Below are 22037 nucleotides of genomic sequence, written 5' to 3'. Positions count from 1 at the left end.
CAGAAATCTTTCCAAGGATACAGACTTTTTGCTTTGATGGTCTCTATCTATCAAATCTAAAGATGCTTTCATTACTTAGGCAGCCTTAATTTAATTTTCCTTTAAATTCCTAACTTGAGGGCAGCAAATCATTTTTGTGAGGATTTAAAAATAAAAACCCATAAGCTGTATGAATAGCTCTCAGTAGGTTAGATTAATAGGACAGTCTTTGAAGAGGTGGAGCTGCAGGCACAGTGTACAAGCAAGCAACAGGGCTAGACAGAAACAGTCATGAAATCTGGCATACAGCTGCGTACATGCAGCCTTTTTTTTATATCATACATCACCCCTCGCACCATAAACTGAAATGCAGATTCTGCAAAAATCAGTAGATGTGTCCAACTTTTTGACCTGGCACATTATCCTCCACACTTGTATCTTCTCTAACCCTTTTGCAGAACTTGTGCACTGCTAGATTAAAAAAAACAACCAGACAAAAAAAAAAATCCCTCCACCCTCTGAGTCACATCCCCAAAACATTACTCCCTGTAACTGGATGCTGCAAGGATTTTGTCCAGCAGCACACATACTGTTTTGAAGTGACAGATGACAGCTATCCAGCAAGAGCAACAAGTAAAATAGTCAGTGTCTGAGTAATACTGACATTTAGCATGTGCTTCCTTTGCACACATTTCTCAATAAAGCATAGTTTTAAATTTTTCGAAATCTTTTTTTCCAGGCCCAAGATGGAAAATTAGCTAAGATCCTACAAGTGTTACCGTGGATACTTCGACTGCCACTGGGAAAATATATTTTTATGACATTTAATAATGCCGCTGATATCATCAAGGCGTATGTCTTATGACACAAACTAATGAACACTAACGAAACCCAAAGCAGGGACTTCCAACAGCCTCATTTTCATCATATAAAATAACAGACCTCTAAGCAGACCGTCTGCTTAAATTAGTAATATCCTACCCAACAAACCGTGACTTTGTAACATAGAAATTCTGTACCCTGAGTATAGTAGATCTGCCTGGACATACAATGAACGCCATGCAGAGGGAGAAATGCGTATTTCAGACAACTGATATACCATTGTTTATGCACTGAATGGTTTATTTTCAGAACAATTCTCCCTCCAGCAAGATTCACTTTTCAGGCTTGTTTTTCACTCACTTGCAGCAGGGTATTTGCCCAAAACTGTGATAAAGCACTAGCAATTTTATAGAACCTCTCCATAAATTGTACATTATTTAGAAAACTGCTGCCATACTAACCAATCTTAAATAGAAGCTTATCTAGAAAACCGGTGTTCAATTACTCCTAAGTGACCACAATGTAAAGGAAATAGTTCGGCAACCAAGATAAAAAGCCTTGCTTTCTGTGTATGATTTCAGAAAGTATCTTGACATCCACAGAAGCCTTTTATGACCAGTTACCAAACAAATCTAATTAGTATTTTACACACATTTCTGGCAATTTTAATGAAAGGATTACCTTATTGACTTTATGCAGAAGCAGGATGGAATTTAGCCTCCTGTTCCATACCCTGCACCAGCACAAAAGGCCCTGTCTCTCTGATTCTCAAACAGAAAAACATTTTGGTTTATAGGACTGGGTTAAAGGGAGATAAAGTGAGATGGGATCTTTTTAAACACGTTTTTGTGTTGTTTTTATCTCTAAGCTACATTTGTCTGCCATAACATTTCTGGTCTGCTCCCATACACACACCCATCCCCCTTCCCCACTTTCAGCAAAAAAGCAATCTCAGTGAGCACGTGGGAATCAAATTACTTGAGAGAAATGAGCTCGAGGAGCCTCACAGTTAACCGACTGCTGGAGCAGCAGCTCAGGCAATTCTGGCTAAAGGCTCAATTTCACAAAAGATAAAACAGGTAAAGTAATAAGAGTGACACTGGCCCATGTTACTGCAGTGAGTGCTCCTCCAGAATACTGAAAAGGACAAGGGCACAAAAAGGCAAAGAAGCATTAGCCGTAAGGTACAGGCAAGTGGTGCCTCCGCAGGCCTTCACTGGGTTTATTTGGCTGGAGAAAAAGGGAGGGTTGGCAGGCCGTGTGTCATGGATAGGTGTGGGGTGAAGTGTGTACCTACCCACACGGGCCTCTAACTTGGGCTGGCCCTCCTACATCCTCCAGTGGTGAAGCCGACATTTTGGCAGCAAATCCCGCTACACCACAGAAACGGCAGAGGCTGCCTTCGGTTCCTGAAGAGATGCTTCAGCAAGTGGCAATTTTACTGCAGCCTTCTGCATTCTGCAGTGCCCACTAATCACATCTCACCGTCTACTGCCAGGATTTACTCCCAGCCCTTCAAGTATAGCAAATCTGAGAAGCAAGCAGCTGCCATTTCTTGTGCCCCTCTCAGTTCAGGAGCCTTCCTTTAAAGTACAGTTTTATTCCTTACAGCTGATGCCACAGTAGGTGCAAGCCTGAGAAGTCAGTAGGAACAAGGGCGTGCAGAAAGTCCTGCACAGTTTGAAAGACCCAGTGGGTGAAGGAGAGAGAGCATGCACATGCATGGCCAGGGCTGAGCTTTGCTCTGCTCGTTGAACACTACCAACTCTGGGAAGTACGTCAGTGCTGACCACCTCCACGTGCCTGTCCCTCTGGCCATATGGGAAACGGCTGTCTTGCACCCGTGTCTCCAGAAACACTTGTTACTCCAAAATCTTTGTAATTTGCTTGGAAACTGGTATGAAAGCTCTCATGTCTTTGTCCAGTTGCTTCACAGCTAAAATGTCACTCTAGACAGGACAGCTGCCTTTGTATACGCCTTTAGAAAAGCGACTGCCACCTTTAACACTGACTGGGGTACCAGCATCAGGCAAGCCACAGCCGAGCTTCGAAACTTCCTCTCCTCCCCTGTGCGTGTTGCTAACAGATGTATGTACTACTACGTTCACTCCCTAAGACGAATGACTGCGTTGTCATACTCCCCACTACAAAAACCCCATCCTACTACAATCACATAAAATGTACCTCATCTGAACTCTACTGCTTTTGGTATGTCCTTGCACAGATATTACCCACGGTGACAGCCTATGAAAGCTTTTAAAGGTCTTCAAACTTATGAGCTTCTGCACCTCTTTCCAGGATTTTACCACCTTATTCCTGGAAATTGTAACACTGACCTGAGAAATGGCTGCTGAAACATGCTGTACACTGTGCAAGTTCTTGCAGTCATCATGGTCATAGTTCTCCAGAGAAGGCATGATAAGATCTGGCAGAATTATTTTGAAATATCTGATATTAAATAAATGTGCTGTTTTAAAGGAGGAGAGTGTGAAGAACTGAAAAAGACAGTAACTGTAGAGATACATGCTGAAGTTCCCCTTACAATTTGTATTTATTCCCTGGAAAGCAACTGGTAAGAACATAAGTCCCCTTGTTTCATCAACGTAGAAAAAATATGCAATGAATTCCCTGTTGTTAGACACTCTAGTGTAAATGCTCAGCCTTTTGTGCTTGGGGAATTTAACAGAGAAATGTTTACACTATTGTGAGTGTCTGTTACTGTATGCCTAATTTGTCTGTGCAGTACCTGAAAAATGTATGCTAGAAGTTCTTCAACGAATAACAGCGCAACAAGGATTTTATGAGATAATATTAATAGAAATCTATTTAAGGGCCTCCCAAATTGTATGGAGATGCTGGTAGCTTTATCTGTCTCTTTTACTGTGCTCAATCCAATGCTGCATCTTATTAAAAATGTCTGACTTACAATCAGGTAATGCCACCACCCCATGAAAAGCCCATTAACAAAACATAACTACTGAATAATCAACATTTAATAGGATATAGCTGAAGATGACGATAACAGATTATATCCGTTAGGTTATAATACTAACAAGCAAATGTCAATCCAGAAAATCACTTCAGTAGCTGCAGGGGTAAGCGTTATAATTTGTCAGTTTAACTGAGATGCCTAATGTTTTCCGTAAATCAACTCATCCTGGTTAAAAAAAAGTCTGCATCTTCTTTTGTTAGCACAGCCTAAATGCTAGACAGGTTTTTATTCATTTAAAATATGCTCCCTTCTCTATGGTTTCTGAAAGGCTCATCACAATCTTAATATTCTTATTTGCCAGTTTTAATGGTTTCATTTTGAAGCAAATCATGAAAAGAACCAAATGCACATCAACACAAATACTCATTATGTGTTTCTCATACTTTCTTAGAAAAATATCTATGCTGGCATGTTTGTGCATATATCAAGATGTGATAGTTTACAGACTGTTCTCGTGTTCTAAAATCAAACCCCAATCCCATTGTTTAATCAACATGGCTGTCAAAATGTAATAACTTCCATTTATTTAGTTTATATATTTGCTGATGATGTTTAATAATACATAACGGATGCTCTTCAAATAGTAGCTCAACAGTCATATTTTGACACTGTGGAAGTGTACTGAAAGCCCCCTCTGCAGTCAGTATGACAGGGTATTTCCACCATGCATCAAGTATTTACTCTATGGCAATCATCAGGACCAGATGGTGTGGAAAATAAAGACATTTCCAAGGTTTGTTTTACAAAAGAAAAAAAAAAAGAAAAAAGGCACTAAGCTTTTATTCCATATATGTTCTGAAAACCAGTATTATCATCGGGGCTAAAAATGCTTTCTGAATCACAACAGACATGTGAGTAACTGAGCTTCATTATGGGCATGTGGGTTAAGGCCAGCTATTGACAACACACTAATCATAACACTTCAGCGTTATCACTTTATGACAATAAAAGGAAACAAATGAGATGCACAGCCCAGCATGCCTGAGGTGGGGTTACTCAATACATTCACTTGTCCTTCAGTTGCGAAACTAGCAGTATAATCTTGCAACCGATCCCATATAATCATCTTGTCAAAGATATATTTTAGTAGTCAAAATGAAATCATTCGTGCTAGGCTGATTCCAATTACCATGGTAAATCTGGCCTGTTTAAGCAGCAGAGATAGTAGTAGCATTCTACCAACAAGCTTAGGTTGGTGCTATTTTTGAGCTTTCTTCTTCTCCCCCCTTTTTAATATAACCATGATCACACAGTGATTGGATAAACAAGCTGACAAGTTGCTAGCTTGATCATTTTTGTGGATGCTCACAACCTGGAAAGGAAGTGCCCTCATTTGGATCAGCTGCATTGAAAACTAAAGAGAAGAGCCATGAATCTTCTGCTAAATAACCTACCTTGCCTTATTGAACTCATTCAGCCAGAGAAAACCTTATTTGCTGTCCACTCAAAAAGTAACTCTCAGAAAGACAGTGAAATTAAGTACTGTGAAAAGGCAGTAACCTTTCTGTTAGCCCAGTTACCCCAAGAAACAAAGCTGCACATATTCACTGTAGCCCTTATAGACTATCCTAGAGTAATTAATTAGCATGCATATGAAACGTCAAAGGAAAATGAGAAATTTTCAGAACGCATAAACAAAACGTTCTTCTGAAGAAACCATTATATGTCTCTCAATTCCTCTCAAGCAAGGAACATGCCTTTTCATTTTCCTTGAGTGAAAAAATTCAGCAGCAACAGGGAAATACATACAGTTCCTGAAGAATGATTGCCAATTGCATTCAATCACTGCCATGATAAAGAGGCAGCTGGTAGAAGATGGTTAATAAAGAAGCCCACAATAAGCATCTAGCAACTAATGCAAGAAACAATGTCTCTGCTATGATGCAGTGACACAAAGCAGGTCGAGTATCGAAATGACAGGGCACCCTTCTTCATCCACAGAAATGCACTGGGTAACTCGGTGATCCCCAGTTAAGTCAACCAGAGTCAATGCTGGCACCAGGGCACGTTACAGACCCCATGAAAGTCAGCAAAACCAAGACAGGTTGCAGGCCGAGATGCGCTGGCTCTCTTGACAACAGGGCTGGCTCAGCCTTGGCTTGTCAGAAAAGATGCCCAGCACATGCTCATTGCTGTGCTGACTGACACGGGTCTCTTGTCCGATCTGCACGGCAATCCACCTTCATCAGGTACAACTCAGCCACTTTTTCTGTACAAGTTGCAAATCTGGACTCAGCTTATGGGTGCAGTCGAAGAGAGGTCAGTTACAAGAAGGTGGCTAATGTGCAAGAAACGTTGCTGTTTCTCTGAAACGTGATATCACACCACGCTTCACTTCACACTCTACTACACTGATATCATCAGGAAAATACCTGCCATATAATTGTCTTAAAAGTGTCAGCTGAATATAGGCATATACTATAATTATTTAGGCCATGTGAGCAGATAGAGGCTTGCACTAACAAGGTCTTAGGATTCCACTAAAGAAAAACTAGATGTTAAGTTTACTAAGCTGTTTGATATTTGGTAGCACTGGGAGAAGGAAAAAAAAAAAAGTTTTACTGAAAATACATTTACACTTGGGCTGCTGAAAAGGAATAGAGCTTCCCTATGAGTACCTTACTGCAGGAGGTATTATACCAGGATTCTGCAGGAGAGCTGCATATTTGCAAGAATTTCACTTTTCTGCAGCAGGCAGTAGATTTTCATTAGAAGTCAAGATTTTGGTTTCATACTTTTCCCAGCATTTATAGGGAGTATGCTTGCAGGGGGACCACATCATGGATAAATGCATTCTCTAAACAGTCCTGTAAAAAAATATAGCAAGCAATACTCGGAGACTCGCTGGGAAGGAAACTGCTTCAGAGCTGTGCTGTTTACTGTGCTATGTGACGGAGCTTTTCTGTCTGTCAGGGTATTTCTAATGCCCATGGGGAACATTAAGGCTTCAAGCTGAGCATAACAGGGGAAACAGCAGAAAGATGCCACCACAACACTGAAAGGGAAAAGATCCCACTACTCTGGCAATTAGCATTCCCATATGGTAAGAGAGAGCATATACAATGCAAATGCAAGTGAGAGATATACTTACATAGGTAGTTTCACAATTATAAAATCTACCTATGAGAGCGTATATGCAACGTTTGCGTAAATTACACAGCCGATTAGACACATGTATGCAGCTGTTCACGAGCTCAAGTACACAATTCTTCTTAAAACACACTATATGCCATATCCAGAACTGCTATTCCAGAAACGAGTGCTGTACAGAGAAACGTTAATTGAAAGAGGTTTCAAAGTGTACGTGAGCTCCTTAATGCAGAGTATTTCATCTTCTACTTATTCGTATATAGCAAGTAAGTTGTTTTTTTAGGGTGGCAACATAATACAGCAAAAGTAATTTGAAACAAAGTGTAAAGCACTAGTCAACTGTGAAATCTCCCATCATACACCGAATTGAACAGCAATGGGATATTGGCTTCATTGTAGTTACAATTCCAACAAGGTTAAACATTTATTCTACCCACTGATTTAAATAAAAATGCCTTGTTGTTCTCTGCTGAAGCAATGTGTAAGGAATCAATCCTATCGTCCTGAAGTGCCTTGCCAGTGCTGCAAGAGATCAAAACCAAACAAACATCCCCGCCCCCCCGCCTCTGAATTCCACCTGAAACTGGTAGTTTTTCAAAAAAATGTGTTCCAGCTAACCTTTACTGACACTGTTTCAGGCCCTCCTTGACACACAGTGCCCCTAAGCACTGAGAGAAGCCTAAGCATCCAGAGATCTGCTGTTCAGCAATTGGAATAAAGTAACAATCCTGGACCTTGCAGAGCCTGGTTCTCTATGGAAATGCATCTTGCAATTGATTGCAAACTCTAATTGAAGGCTCGCCTGAAGTTGAGATATTCTCGACATGCCTCTCCTTGCCGGAGTCCCTGATGTCTACTAATGCGTCTGCCACTGCAGGCTGGGCAGGGGAAGGAGGAAGAGAAATTGCTACGAGAGGCTCTTTCTTCTCCTTGCCGACAGGATCTTTGTGCAGACAGCAGGAGCCAGGAAAGTGCACTGAAACACAGCAGGTTGGGGTGGAGGAAGAGGAGGAAGAGGGAGGGAGCACAGGACCTCTTGCTGCAAGATGGGGTGCAGGGTTTGGGGGAGGAGGGCTGAATTTGTCAGAGACAATATCAGGACTGTTGTGGCTTTGCTGGAGCTCTCAGTATTTCAACTAGAACAGGCAGCACATTGTGACAGGAGTTACAAGTACAAGGACTTCGGGATACACACGTATGAGGGACGTGAGGGAAGACAAGCTACCACAGCAAAATAAAGGGAGATGACAGTATAAAAAGTCTGAGAAACTTCAGAGGAATAAAACATACATAGGCAGTGGACAAAAATACAAAGTCACATAAAGAAAACAGCCAGCATTGCCAGCCCAGCACTATCCTTTAAATCACTTCCACCACATTCAATTGCTCTGACAGATGCAACCCAAGGACCTAGCCAGATTATCTAAAACCAACAGAGTACTTGATGAAGGCCGTACGCGTACAAGAACAAACAAAATAATCTGACCTTATTTCTACTGAAGCACCGTTCTTATCTCCTCTCTAAGGGAAATCAAAGATTTCCTGAGAGCACATAAAGAAAATCAGCTGAAACTACATATACTTGCTCCTTGTGGGGAGGAGGAAAAAAAAAAAAAAAAAAGAAAAAAAAAAGAAACAAAGATGTTCTTTTATCTTTTTCCCCAAAAGACATATATGGAAAAAAGTTATAGGGCAGGTTGGGTAAAAAAGCAACATACTGTGTGAGGCATATTTAATCTACTTAGTTTACTCTTTTTAACAAATACATTATTGATTCTTGGTTTGTGTTTATTATTCACACTGGGGATTTTTTTTCCCCATTCTTGCCTCAGGCAGTGATAAACCATACCAAAGGGTCACGCAGACCAGCAGCTATTGTATTCAGGAAATCTAAAACAGCTCAAAATTGAAATATTTCCAGATAATCCGGAGTTCAAAAAAGCCAGTACATTTTGGAGGAACACACAGGGGGATGCATTTTATTTTTGATGCTTAATGGCTTCAGTTCTTCACTGTATAGTAGCGCACTTCATAGAACTTCAACACCCGCTATGTGAATGCTGCTAAAACAAGTGCTTGTGCAGGATGTTTGACTTGACACATCATTGCACGATCTCAACGTTTTACGCATTAATTTTTTAAGAGGAAGCATTTTTTCCTCCTTGCCTATATGCTGCTTCATTTCTGTAGAAGTCACTTGCCTGGCAAGAGGTGAGCTCCATCTGAAAATACACATCCTTCTTTTTATCCAGCAAAGGTCATAGTGCGCCTTATTTGATTTTATGCTACTGTATGTATCAGCAACCAGCCAATCTACTCTAGATGCATAACTTCATTTCAGGCTGTATTGCAGCAACTTTGCGAAAAAAATTACATGGAAGCCACCAGCAGCTATTCAAACTTCCTCACAATGCTGCACCGAAAGCTCTTTTTGCTTGTTCTGTTACCTGAGATCACAGCAACATACACGAAAGGAGAAACGTGAGTAGAAAGAGTTTTAGGGATTGGATTAATGGGAAACTGGTTCAAAGCAAGGATAAGGAAAACTTGAAATTTAAATCTTGGATTTCAGCAAACCTGACTGGTTACAACTGTGCATCTCATACTTCCGATGCTCTTAGCAAGTCCTCACAGGCTAAAGAGTATAAAACAAATGATAAATGAATAAAATACAAAAATATCATAATCTCTTGGAAAGCCTTGACTCTTCTTCCACCTTCCTTCTGTTTTTAAGGGCTCATTCACTCACATGCTAATTATATATACCCACATTAGCACCCCCTTATTGCAACACACCTCTTAACTGACAATCAGCCCCTAGCATCAGCTGCCTTTTAAACCCAACACCACTAGTTGAACCACAAAATATCCCAGATTTCATCAGGTTCTTCAGTGTAATCAAAAGATCATAGCATTAATTGTCAAACAGGTATTTTTTAAAAATATGATTTCTGTTAATATCTCTAATTTGCATTTCACTCACAATTATGCATTTACCAAGTCTTGCATACTTCAATCAAAAAGGAAATTAAATAACTAGTTAATGACACTTCCAATCCCACAAATTCAAATCCAGTTTAGTCTTGATATGAACTTTAGGTCTTATTAACACTTGTTTTAAATAGCATTTTCAGCATGTATTCTGACAAGTTGTCAGTGTGATTTTTTTTTTTTTAACTCATTATACAAGCAAATGTGTTCTGCTTTAGCAGGTAATGGAAATTCCTAATGTTTAGAAAGGTTTAACAAACATCAACATTTCTGGTTAGACCAACATTGGTAAACCTGGCTTTCAAGTAAAAAGATTTCATTTTGCAAGAGGCCATTTTTCAGAGGAAAGAAACCCAAAACCCCACATTTTCCATGTCATTTTGAACAATATTCGAATTGATACAGGAGAAAGAGAAATGCCAATGCAAATTACAATTACTGTAGTCAGAAGCAGTGCCCATATTTGAAAAGAAGGAGCCTACGCTATGGTTGGTTACATCAAGCAGCGAAGGATGTGGAAGACTAAGAAATTTCTTTTGTCCAACAACCCAGTGCAAATAAGAAGCTGATCTGGACAATTTAAATGTAAATTTCTTGCCACCTGTCAGACAAGTGAGATTAAAAGACCTCCACTTAAAAAAACAGGCATCTCCAACCCGAGTCTTTAAGTGAAAATTGACCTCCCACCTCAATTTCCTTGTAAATGTGGCCATGTGGCAGCAAACGGGGTGGTTTATTCCAGCCCTTTATTAAATTTAGCTTGCGTGTGCGCTCAACACAAGATGACCCACGCTACGCCTGGGGAAGATGGCACTTTTGAGGCAGACCTCCACACTCCACGCCGCAGCCAAACACAACCGATCCTCCAGAACCGCGACATCCCCGGTCGATTAGCGGCAGGCGTACGGAAAAGCGTTTAAACTTATTGGATGGAAAAGTGTCATTGATTATTAGGCAATGAAGCAAACTAAGGGAAATAAAGGATGTTTAATTAGGGGAAAACGTAAAAAGAAGGTGGATCAGTTCAAAAGAGCTTTTTACATAATCGAAACCAAATGTGTTAGAGTCGAGCTTACAGAACAGCTTTATCTAATGTAATTTCCATTAATTTTATCAGATCAAAGGCTTCTCTCTATATACACAATTATATTCGAGATAGCTTGCGTTACCACAACAGCTGCACATCTCCAGATTGTGAAAAATACCACTGCAATATTGAGTTGGGCCAGGATTATTTCAGCAAATTACATAGTCTTCCTCACATCTCTGGGGATGCAAATCAGTAAAAAAAAAAAAAAAACCACCACCAAAACTGCATGGAGGAGGGAAAATTATCACTGTATGGGCCAAAATCTAGAGAAGTCAAGGCAATTCAGGCAGATTTGTAGAGGTTTTACCTCAGCTCTCCTCACAGAACTTACCCCTGGAGGGGGAAAGAGAGCCTCTCCCAGCTCTATGCCTTAAAACTGAAAAAGGCATTTCACAAACTCTCCTCCTCCCACTGCAGCGATCACAGACAAGATGTCAAAGAACGTGACTAAATTAAAATAAAACTTCATAATATTTCCTGGTCTCTGGCTAAGTTTTCACTCTTGTGTTGTGTGGAGGCGTCAAGGCGCTGGCAGCGGGGGGCTGCGGGGCCCCTGTGAGGAGAGCCCGGGCTGTCCCGTGCTGGCTGCAGCCGGTTCCAGCCAGCTCCAGCCGGTTCCAGCCGCCCCACCACGATGCCAGCGGTGCCTCAGGGGAAGCCGGTTTTAAAAAGGGCAAAACAGCACCCGGCAGCGAGGAGTGAGGGGGGGAAAAAAAAAAAAAAAGTGAGAAACAGCTCTGTGAGCCCCCCTTGCAGGAGGGGGTAGAGGATTTAGGGGTGAGAGGGTGACATTGAGCCTAGGATGGGGGGGTGCAGGGAAGGCCTTTGTCTCTCACTATCCAAACCTATTTTAACTGGCAATAAATTAAATTAATTTTCCCCAAGTCAAGTCTGTTTTGCTCACGATGGTACTTGGCAAGTGATCTCCCTGTCTTTATCTCAATCCACAAGCTTTTTCACCTTATTTTCCCGGCCCCATCCTGCTGAGGAGGAGGAGTAAGAAAGTGGCTGAGGGGACATCTGGCAGTCAAGGTCAAGCCACCACATTACCACAGATTTCTCTGTCATAAGATATTCTACCTATTCTATTTTTCTTTCACCAAAACACACAATTTGACAGACTGCAAAAAATGAAGTCACAATAAGATGCAGAAAAACTATAAAAAAGGCAGAGAACGGAAAATTAAGGCATGAGAGTACTTATGCTGGTGAGACCAGAGTAAGAGCTTGTTCAAGAACAACCAAAGAAGTATTTTGGGGGGTGGGGGAGCAGTTCTAGTTAGACTTTTCTAGTTGGATTTACAAACCTAACAAACTGTCATTCTACAAGAAACAAAGTTGATTTTTATTAACCAATTGGTAAAGAAAGGACCCGCACAACAAAGCAAGAAACTCACAGTACTGATGAGTCAAAACCAATGGGATCAGTACCTATGCTTATTTGAATTATACATATTTATACGTGAGCTTTGCAAAATAATCTCATGCAGCTTGATGGTTATGCAAATAAAAGTTACTGAACTTAGAGTAACTACCTGGAGACAGGAAAAGAATAATGAACTTAAAGTTTGTAGGGTTATGCCACTGAAAGTCTGAACATTACTACTTAAAACTATTTCAAAAAGCAAACGAAGGTGCAGTCACTATCTAAAATAGTTAAGAATAAAAATAAATTATACTAACACTGTAAGAGATACTAATCAAGCCATGTTAAAACCACCATATGTCCAGCACTCAGTATTTAACTTAAAGGTATTCTAAGAATAGAGAAAAAAAATGGTGGACATCCAAATGAAAGAAGGATCTCCAAAATTCAGAAGGGTCAAGGAAGGAGGATTTGTATTCCTTAGAAAAGAGGAGATTACAACTAAACCTCTAAGACCAAACATTACTACTTAAAACTATTTCAAAAAGCAAACAAAGGTGCAGTCGCTGTCTAAAATAGAAAGACTAATTGCTGCAAGGTATCCGAGTTCATGCAAACACCAAAAGAAGGAAAATGAACTCAAATCAAGAAATCCCCTCTGCAATAGGAATTTGGGAAGAAAAATCACTAGACAGATTAAAAGATCAGGAAGGAGAAAAAAATGCTAAGGATAGCAGTCAGACTAGCTTACGCAAACAGTTTCAAAACTGGTTAGAACACTATTGGAAGAAAGAGCTAGTATGCGATAATAGTGCTAAGTCAAAGGAGGAAACGATGCACGTGTGAGCTTCTGGGACATTTCTTGTGCTGAAATTTTAATATGGATCTTGTTTCCTATCAGTTCCCATCAGATCCCACATATACCTTTCTCACGTTCTGTGTATGTAAGAGCGGGATAACACCAGCAGGTACCCACTGGTGATTCAAAAGGATTGAGGTACTTTTGAAAATTCAGTAAACAAATGAAAAAAAGCCCATGGGCTACTTTTAACAAAGCAAGTTCAGAGAGTGGAAAGACATCACCTTCTAAATCCAGTTTTAACAAGTGAAGATGCTACCGCCTCCAGCAGCTCATCTCTGTCCCCCAGGAGCTACTCCACTCTCAGACCTGCTAGCCGAGATGTTTGTGTGAACATCCTTTGCTTTGGTCCAAATCAAGTGGGACGGGTTGGCTTCAACAGCTTTGATATAGGGTTTTTTTTTTTTTTCCAGCCACGCTGCTTAGGATTGAAATGGATTAGCAAGCAGGCAGACTGACAGACCTGGGGAGGCCGTGGCTCCTGGCATGGGGTGGCCGAGGGAATCTGTGGGGTGATCACCCTCACAGCAGGTGGAACTCGAGTAGCCAAACAGTGCTTAGGTAGGATGGTCTGGGTGGTTTTTTTGTGGTTTGGTTGAGTTGGTTTGTTTGTGTTTTTGTTGTTGTTGTTGTTTGTTTTGTGTGTGTCCCCCCCCCCCCCCCCCCCCAAGCAAAGTATCTTTTAAATAACTGCATCCAATGCGTATTAATGTGGTGATACTGTCTTAAGCACTCAAAATTATAGTCAGATAATTCAGGATTGGATTGAAGCACATGATTACCTCCCTAGTGTTTACTAAGTGGGTATTTAGATTTGTTGTGAAGGAAGAGGAAGAGGAAGATAGTTTCATCATCAGTTCTGACATTTTGGGGGAAGAGAGGAGCATTATAATTTAGAGATCCACAGACGTTAATGTATTTAGTAGGCAGTGACAAAAAACAAGCAATAAATACAGAGTAACCTAAATAGCAGGGATCATACATTAAAAGTTACAAAATTAAGACTACACATGAAATGCAGGGAGAACCATTTTGTTTAGTAAGTAGAAAACCAGTGAAATATGTTGACAGTAAGAGTCATAAAAACAAATAATAAAAATAAGTAGATTAAAAAAAATTGTGGAGGTAAGAGAAAACTTCAGACACCAAGAATGATAAAATGCAGAGCCAAGGCTGAAATACATTCAGTGCAAATATCAAGGTGACCTCTTCCTAGCCAGAAGCTTTGATACTGTAAAACTTCAATAATTTGTGAAAATTGGTCTATTAAGTAAACATAATTCATTATCCAATGTAATTTTTTTAAAGTAGATGATTTCAAGAAATTATATGTAATTTAAACATAATATATGTTTATGAACTACAAGTCTATGTTTTATTGGCATAAGTGCTGATGGAGAAACATTTCTATCTATTCCATTTCAGAAAGCGTTCAGCTTAGTTAAGGTCAGCATAAATGCCAAGCAATCAACATGGGAAACTCCAAAGAAGGTCAACCACTAGGAAAAGGAATCTTGAAAACATGAAACAAGCTAAGAAAGGATTCGGAAGTTAATTCTTTACCATCAAATGCACGAAATTCCACAACTAGAACATCACTGAGTGCTCTTGGTGAGACAATTTTGAATATGCCGGCATTATTAAAGAAATTCAATAGTAGAGCAGTTAAATATTTCCACATCACTCGTGCACAATTTTAAAAAACATCAACTGAAAATATACATGGGGAGTTGATAAACCTTGTGTACCCGCATAAATTAAACAGCTAGAGATTTTTGTACATTCAGTTTGTCCATTGTACATTCTCCACTTCTTGGTGGCCAAGCATGGCAAATACAATTGCTGCTTCTGATTACCTATATTCAATAAAACGGTGACAAGTCATTAATCAGGCCACACAACAGCGAGACTGGAATAAGGTTCCACAACCTAAAATCCTCATTAGGAATGACACAGAAGCATTGCCAATGCGCGCCCTCATTACCTGCATCATGGCTGACAGCTTCGATTAGAAGGGAGCTTTGAATCTCATATCTTCCTTTGTGAAGAGCCTACTATACATCAGTAAACTATTGCTTTACTGAAAACTAGTAAATTATAACTTATTAAGTCAACAGCAAAATAAAATACAAGATTCTTAAAGCACTGACCAGCACGGTCAACATGTAAGTACCATCACTGTTTTCTATATTGTATTTAGTACTGTGGAAAATGCAGCAACTTTTCCTTTCTTTCTCACTTTGGGAACTAGGCTTTATTTCTAAAAAGGACAAAAATCATCTTCTCTTAATTAAGCAATGCCTGTTTAGCAACTGAATTGGTTTTTTCTCTCATTCCTAAAGCCAGGAGAGAGAAAGAAAAAAAAAAAAACAAACAAACAAACCAAAAACCACCAACCCAACCCAAAAAAACCCCAAACAAACCAACCCAGAAGACCACAATCAGCTAGCAAATACAGCTCAAAATGTTGTTGGCCTTACAGCAGTGATGTTCCTAATGGCACTCAGCCAAAAAAAAAAAAAAAAAAAAAAAAAAAAAAAAAAAGAAGTTCTGGACTCATAATGGTCTGCTATATTGTGTTTACTAGCTACAACAAAAAGAATGGTTAAAAACCTATTAGTGGTATAATGTTTAGCACCTATTATGGACACAAGTATAACTACCTTATGGTAATTAAAGGCATAAGAAAATGATTAATGTTCTGAAGCCATAAAACTGCATCAGTTGAAAAGCTATTATGATTGCACTGTCTACAGCTCACAGCGTACACTGGGCAATTTACGCTGATACGTGTTCTCCATAAAACTGATACTCATTTTTTCCAACACTGGATAATGAACTCGTACATAAAGCTTAAACTATGCACCACACACTGGTCACCACAGGAACAGTCGATTTAGTCTTATCCTAAGGATGCAACTCTTTTTTTTTTTTTTACGATTAGGTTCTAGATCTTCCCTGTTCTGTATTTTTCTCATCAGAATGCCCAACAGTTCCCACTGTCATCTTCTCCATTTCAGAAATACGCTTTTGATCATAAAAACTGAGAAACAGGAAAATGGATACAGAAAACATGCTACCTGGCTGCCAGCTGGAACAACGTGCTGACATTTATACTGGCTCTTATTTAGCTCAGGGACGTCTGAACCAGGCCCTCCCGATGCAGGATCAGCATAACATTATTCACGTTGAACAGTACCTTCCTCAGCAAGTGACCTGTAAGTGCTACTCAATTTGACTAAGCAAACCAGAATTTGTTTTTTTGACAAAACAAGTCACAATGTGTGATGAAAGATGATATTTTCCATATGGGTTACTTCCAACTCCTTGAAAGCGAAGATTTAATGTTCTTATTGCAGAGAGAAATGAAAACAGAAGGGGACAAAGTCTTCCACTGCCACAGCATCACATACAGTAAATTATTACTCTATAAATAGTATTATACATTATTTCTGTTAAAGGGTTCTTTCAAACACCACAGAAAGAAGGGAAGGTTGCGGGGGTATGGGGGGGGGGGGGGGGGGAAGTGATATGCTGCATTGTCCAAAACTAAATTGGAAAATGATAGATACAGTTTATCATCTAGTAATATATAGGAAAGAAAGCACTCCACTCTCTTGTATATAAGTAATATATTGAAAGGAATAAAAAGAGACACACAAATAATTTACAAATCAGGCTTTAAAGTAATGTTCTTTCCAAGGGGCTCGATACTCTTTCAAGAAAAAAGTAACATAACAAAGTCTTCTCTGCCCAAAATGAACATTATAAGAAAGATATGATACATTGGACCGGATTTCTCCTCTGCTGAAGTCAAGGAAGTCAGAGTCAAAGCACACAGGGTCAATTACAAAAAGCTAGATCTGTTCCTCTAAATGCAATGGAATATTTCACAGCTAGTGCAAACCACTATAGCTTCTCTGAAACCAAGGTATATTGACTTAGTCCAGTGTGAATTTAGCTCTGTTTGCATTTTAGTTACCAGATGAAAACCTAAAATCATAGCAGTAGATAGTATAAAGAACATTATTATGAGTAGGTCGGTTAAAATAGGGTCTCATATTCCAAATATAACCCTAGAAACCACACACATGCTGCACCATTCCAAGAAGTACGTAAGAAAAAAGCTAACTAAAACATTTACCAAAAGATCTCCATTTTTTTCCATAGCTGACAGAGTAAATTTGTTCTTTATGCTGCCGTTTTTTCCTTTCTGTCTGGAACCAGCCTAGGTCCTATTCCCTGGTACAATTTCACAGACTAACTAGTTATCATCGCTTAGACCTGCTAGCAATAATCATTGCTGTGACAGGCTTCTTGTGCAGTAGCCATAACACGTCCACCCAAACCGAGGGGCCATTTCAGTTTCTGTGGTGCCAGACACAAAATCAAAATCATTCCTCACAGCCTAATTTAGGTGCGCTCTCTCCAGGGATCTTGCAAGCCACCGCACAGCGACTCTTCCTCCTCAGGACTAATCCAGGTGATCCCCATCCCACAGCAGTGATCAACGAGCTGTTGGGTGGCACTCAATAACCTTTATCACACCCGCCAAACCCTAGCGCCGAGAGCGAACGGTTTGTTTATGGGTGGTGCTGGTGACAGGCACACCAACAAGACCCCTCGTTCAGTCTAACGGGGTGAATTGAAAGATTAGTCTGTCACGCCAGCATGAGGCCTCATTTTTCTTCTGTGCTACGTAGGTCGCCCCCTTCCCGCAGCCTGTGTTTGATTGTGATTAATTTGTCAAGGCTGGCTATAGCATGGAAATGAAGAAATGGATTGCCAATTACAGTTAGTCTTCTCACAGACTACCCCTTCGAACCAGTGCTATTCTGCAGCAGTGACAGCTCAGAAATAAACTGAATTCAGCTCTATTGAGCAGAAACCTGACCCAAAGCGTATTTTAAAGCAGAAGGTGACTTTTCCCACCCCCCTCTCTAACCAGCTCTTCAGTAAATGGTTGACTTCTATCCTGCCTGCCTGGCAGGTACACAAAAAGGCCATCCACATTTATTTTTGTAGTCACCTTGTTAAGACGTACTGAACTTCTGACTTAACACTCTTCAACAAGGTGCACATTTGTTTCTGAACATCTCACCCTGACTAAGCCTGAAGGGGAATTTAATATGTATACCATTACCGCTAAGTAAACAAAACCAGCAACGATTCTGCTCTGTACAGAACCTCTTAAAAGCATTCAAACTTTCTCCTGAACAGCATTCTCAGAAAGGTAAATTTTGACTCTTGCTGCATTTCCTCTGCAGTGAACCTCACATGTTCTCACAAGCTGTTTAATATTTCATTGATATAGACAACTAGATTAAATTGAATAATCAGATTTTGATAGATTAATGAAATAGGAAACAATTCCACAATGACCCAATTTTTTATTAATAATTATTATTATGGAATTTGAGAAATAACTCCTCAGTCCTGGCAACGCATGCACACAATTCATTTTATGCACTGATACAACCACCAGCAAATTACTCGAGTTGCATAAATTCAAAGCATGTGTACAAATCAACCTTTCTAATTACCTCAGAAATTCAGTTTAAAAAAAAAATCCCCTTTCCCTCAAGAAAATTCAGACCACTGTAATAGTTGCTTCTTTCCATTGTTGTAACTCACTGTATTTTATACTATTGTCTTGGGTACCACATCTTCAGACAGAAGAAAGGTGAACGCGTTTCCAACAGCGGCACGCAATGGCTTTAAACATGTTCTGAAGACAAAAAGGCACAACTCTCTTCCAGGCCCAAGGTGGCCTTCCATTATCCCAACCACCACCAAGATCTGCGGAGCGCAGAACTGCAGAATACATCTCTCAAACAGGATCCTGGCTTAGAAACAGGGTTAGTCATTCATTACACTAAATCATCCGACTTTGCTATTCTTCTTCTGCCTCAGCGGCAGTTGCCCTTTCCAATGACATATGGCAGCATTCCTGTCTAACAAAGATGCAGAAAAAAGGACAACACAGTGAACGACCCTTGGAGGCAGAGACACCTTTAAATTGTCATTCAGGTACTTTGATGAGACTTAGAATAGCAAGTCTATTCTGTTGATTTTTTTCTTTCGTTTCAGGAGAAAGAGAAAGCATGTGCCCTAATGGCAATACATTTTTACCTTTCACAGGCCACCCAAAAGCCCCAATATTCTCACACATACTTCTTCCACACTTCTCGAAGCAACCTTTAGACACCAAACATATGAATGAGAGATGATCCTGGTAACGTAAATTTATGTATATGGTGACTTTCTGTATTTGTCCTGGAGTAGTAGTTAGGGTCTCCAACACTGACTAGGCCCATTATGATAGGTATTGCATAAATACACATTAAGAGACTATGTCTGCTATGGAGAACAAAAAATAGGACAAATAAGGGGCAGCTCCACAATATTCTGTGGCCAGGCCAGACCAGGGTATCGCTGTGTGCTAGAAATATGGGAAGAATGAGAAAGAGAAGCTGTTTTCCTAAGGCATTTACTATCTAACGCAGTCACAGAAGCTCAATAAGATACAGTTAATACCTTTGTGTTAAAACTAATTGATATATATCGCAGTACAAATACCATGACTAGCCAACTTTAGTGTCTCAGGGCTTTCAAAAACTATTTAAGGACACACAAGCACAGACTAGTATGTCTGTTCTGTTCTCATGGAATAAGTTTTAAGCTGTGAGTGGGATTCAATTTTAACTGAATACACTTAAAAGTTTTCATTTGTAAACGTCAGATAAAACAACTGTTCAATATTAAAATGATTGTGGGTGATGATCTAGGACTGAAAATCTTGCCCTAGGCACTTTCTAGATCTTTTTCTAGCTGCTGAAGTATAGAGAATTTGTGTTGTATAACTAAGATTACATACAAGACTAGTTATGCCACAGTGCATGGGCAAATTAAATTGCTGCTAATACGACACACATCAGCTCTAGTGCAAGTTTTCAAACCCAGGAGCAGTTTTACAGCTGTCAAGATGATATCTATTCTTATTTAACTAGATTAATTTTATATTAAGTTCCTCCTTTCAAGGAAGCTCAGTTGCATCATGAAATTTGACTGAAACCATTAAACTAGCTGTCTGTCTTTTTACAGCGTGTTTAAAACTCAGAGGTAACATACTTCATACACAACATTTTCTGTAGAAATGGGGAAGGCATGAAAAAGATGTTCTTATAATTACTAAGTTGTCACACTACATTTAATCTTGAATATGGTTAAAAGACACCCACAAGAACACAATGTTCTCCTTTCGCAAAGAAAACCTGCTTTGCTATAGCACCTGCTGAGATCTCACCAAGGAATCTGAAGTAACGATGTGATTCCCTGATACGAATCTCACTTGTCAATGAAGGAAACATCTAAGCAGCTTGGAATCACAGAACCACCCAGGTAGGAAGGGCCACGGCTCCTCTGGAGGTCATCTGGTCCAACCTTCTGCTCAAAGCAGGAACAATTTCAAACTTGGATGAGGTTACTCAGGGCCTCAGAGAACCCTAAGAGAGCACATCTTTGCTTTTGCTTCTGAACGCTGACTTCTCAAGATGAAATATAAATGTAGAGAAGTAGTCATGAATAGCAATATACACACTTAACTGGTTGATTTAACTGTCTGAATTGGTATCCAAACAATTAGACTAGTTGCTAGTAGCCTCTTAGCTCTTTGAGACAGTAATTTTTACATTACCTTGGACCAGTTCATTCCTTTATGTACATTTAAAGCTAAATAAAGTAAAACTGCCTAATTTTGAATTTAGGCATCCTCCTCCTGCTGGATTCTTCCACGATGCTGTGCTGTGTTCCACACTCATTAAAGCCAACGCAAACAGTGGAATTCACTAACGGATTGGGCTCCAAGTTTAGTTTGAGAGACATGCTCTTTTCCAGGGGAAAGGGTAAGATTACATCAAAGAAAAATTTTGGATAGCAATAATTGGGCCTTTTACCAAGAAATATTTTATACTTCATGTATCATGTTAATTTAATGTCTCCAGGACAAGGTCCATATATCTTTCTTTTCTTATTTAAATTCATTTCTTAACAAATTAGCTTCAAAGAGTTTTAGCTTTTCCTGATTGTAAAGCCATAGAACAAACACATAAGATTATCTTGTTGACATCGGCCAGGAAAATTTAGAAAAGGGAATTAAGTGATACTGTTGGTATATAACAATACAGAGTTTTAACTTTCATCGTGGCAATTGAGACATTCTTAATTCTTTGAATGGAAAACCATAAATACCAAAACAAACATTATGTCTGACCCGCTGGAGCCCTGTTTGTGACATTAGCAATATGTTTTCTGAATACCAGAGATCTTTTCCAACTCTTTTATGCTTTGCAGACTAGTTTGCCGGGGGGGGGGGGGGAATACAAAAAATGAAAGGAAAAAGGGGAAAAGCGCCCAAAGTGCAATGTGTTTTTGATGCCTTTGGAGATGTTACTGGATTTTCCTCAACAGTCTGCAGATATATCTATATAGCTCACAGCAAAAGCAACTAGACATGAGCCATGCTAGGAGCCTCAAGATGTAAGCCACTACGAAATAAGAGCAAGAGAGCACACAATTGTTTCTTGCAGAGTAGAACCAAGACCGTGAAGTTAAAGAGCGTGGGCAGAAGTTGCAAGATGGAAGGGGGCAATTAATATATGCAAATATGAACTCAGAGCAGTGAGCCTAACAAAGGATCCACGCTTTCCAGACTTTACAAAGCCTTAAGTTCTTCATGCTTCTGCTGATTTGAAAAGAAAAAAAAAAAAAAAAGTAACTACGTATACTCTCTATCTCTGCCTAAAAAGAAAAGGGAAAAGAAAAAGCAAGGCCATGAGGCAACTGAGTA

The 22037-nt window shown here is 39.7% G+C and overlaps 1 protein-coding gene across 1 annotated transcript in view; it reads right to left on the bottom strand.

Annotated features, from left to right (window-relative positions):
• Positions 1 to 22037, bottom strand: part of MACROD2 (mono-ADP ribosylhydrolase 2) — an 890030-nt gene that overhangs the window by 266910 nt on the left and 601083 nt on the right. The window lies entirely within an intron of this gene.

This window comes from Platalea leucorodia (assembly GCF_965183815.1).
Source record: "Platalea leucorodia genome assembly, chromosome: 3".
NCBI lineage: Eukaryota > Metazoa > Chordata > Aves > Pelecaniformes > Threskiornithidae > Platalea > Platalea leucorodia.
Note: the sequence above shows the minus strand (reverse complement) of the source record. Positions and strands in the feature narration are given on the sequence as shown.